The 2,058-nt window shown below is 38.3% G+C and overlaps 1 long non-coding RNA gene across 1 annotated transcript; it reads right to left on the bottom strand.

Moving 5' to 3' along the window:
* Window positions 1-350: 350 nt before the first annotated feature.
* LOC108377579 (uncharacterized) lies at window positions 351-1,638 on the bottom strand. Its single transcript, XR_001849337.1, has 2 exons — window positions 1,484-1,638; window positions 351-414 (listed from the first exon to the last, which is right to left on the bottom strand). It is a non-coding gene; the product is annotated as an uncharacterized LOC108377579 (long non-coding RNA).
* Between the last annotated feature and the right edge of the window lie 420 nt (window positions 1,639-2,058).

Here is a 2,058-nt window from a genome sequence, read left to right as displayed (position 1 = left end):
AAGAAAGCTAAAAAGGCGTGCCTCGGGCTATTACCGTTTCGATTCTAGCAATGCATTTTTAACTGTACCTAATTTTTTATTTTTTTAACTTTATTTTCTTGTTTTATATGCCATTTAGGTTACTCCGCCGCTCACTTAAATTTAATAAGCGTTTACACTCATTTCGTTTGAAATTATCCAATATTTATTAGCACTCACCTTTTTTGCAACACGGCTTAGTTTTTTGCCCATAAAGTAATCTCGTATAGCTGCAAACATAGACTCGCCTTTTTCAATTTTACTTGCGATTTGGGGTTAATACGATTTTTGCTTGCACACAATTGCTTTAAATTCGATTCAAAATCTTTTTCTTTTTTTTTAAATATAGATACTTCACAGTTCAAAAATTACTCCCAGGCTCAAGCGAAATTTGCACTGAATATCGAAATAAATTAAAAAAAAATTAGCTTCACTTTATGCGTTGCAAAAACATGAAATGTGTGATAGGCGTACGTTTTTTTTTTTTCAATTGAAATTCGAAACGCTTTAAAAAAAAAAATTTATTAATTGCGCCTTAATTTTTTAATTGACAAATTTCAGATTTCACAACAATTTTCTCACTTTGCAACGTCCAGCTGTTCAAAACACTTGTCTACTACTGCTTTTTAGGCTTTGATTTCTGGCACAGGTGTACTCGAGGTAAAAAAACAACAAAAAAAAAACGACCTGAAAGTTCACATGAACTTTAACTGCGACGCAAAAAATTCCAATACGAAAAAAACCATTAAATGAACAAAAAAAAAAAGAAAAGAGAATGCAATTAGAACGACGCATCGTCTAGTAGGCCTCGCTGCGTGAGAGTGTCTGTCGTACAGCTGAGAGAACTTGTGAAATTCAGATTAGCGCGTGAATGTGGCGCACGTTGCCCTCTTTCGGGTAGAAGCTAAAGATCCTAATTTGAAATGTATCTAACGTTAGCTCGAGAACAGTCACACACCCTGAAAAGGCTTCGGTTGTTCCAAGTTTTTTTGTTTTTCAGGTCCCACCTGAAGGATTTCTCAAACAGCCATTTAAACAAAGGCGGGTAACGAGCATTGCAGATCAACAGTTTCCAGAGCATTGTAGAGCTGACTTAATAAATTCTCTATCGCACGCAAGAAGATCCCCTTGCTACACACAATACATACCTACAAATGTATGTAGAGTCTACTACAATCGATACTTCCGAAACAGTTGCAAGGCACGTATGTATGTATGTATGTATGTAGGTGTTTACTTAACTTTGGCACGCGCTGGAAACTTTTGCATTCATTATCTGTTATGCACCAGAGTAACAAAAAAATAAAAATAAATAAATAAAAATACGTTTCACTTTCGCTTTACAACCAAAGCCACCGAAAACAAATGGCTTTATGCCAATTAGAAAAAAGTAAAGTAAACAGCTGGACTTGCGTAAAAAAAAGCGCCACACGACAATCGCATAAAGCGAGCATTGCAAACAAACCGATTAAATAAGTAAGAAATGCAATTTTGCTAAGCACTGCGGCGGGCGGCGACTTGAGCGAATAAACGACAACCAAAACGGCTTGTGCTGAGCTGACAATTTCCGCAACTGCTATGACAAGGCGCGCGATTTTCAAGTTCAAGAGCTTCGGCAAACAACTGGTGACCGACTGAGCCAGCGCTGGCGTTGAGCGTATAATTTAAATATCAACAAAAAGCAGAAAATTGAAGAAGACTGCAAACTGAAAGCAGAAAAACAGAAAGTAGAAGGCGCTCGAGGTTCGGTCGGAACAGCGACCTGGCATGCCCCCTCGATGTGGTTGGTGCATACCACCATTCATACACATACATACATACGCACATACAAGATTGTGCAGCGCTGCACTGCAAACAGTTAGACGGAATTGCAATGATGGCTAGTTGGTTCGGCCACCCCCACTTATGCAGAAAGGCCGCAATGCGCAAATGTACGGCTCAATTGCGTTTTACTTCCTCACTCGAAGGTGCAATAGTACAATTGTGCAATTCACATATACATACATACATACATACATATGTACATGTACCTCTGCTGCA

The sequence above is a fragment of the Rhagoletis zephyria genome, unplaced genomic scaffold (assembly GCF_001687245.7).
Source record: "Rhagoletis zephyria isolate East Lansing unplaced genomic scaffold, Rhagoletis_zephyria_1.1 Rzeph_scaffold_12344, whole genome shotgun sequence".
Taxonomy (NCBI): domain Eukaryota; kingdom Metazoa; phylum Arthropoda; class Insecta; order Diptera; family Tephritidae; genus Rhagoletis; species Rhagoletis zephyria.
This window is presented reverse-complemented; position numbering and strand designations above follow the sequence as displayed.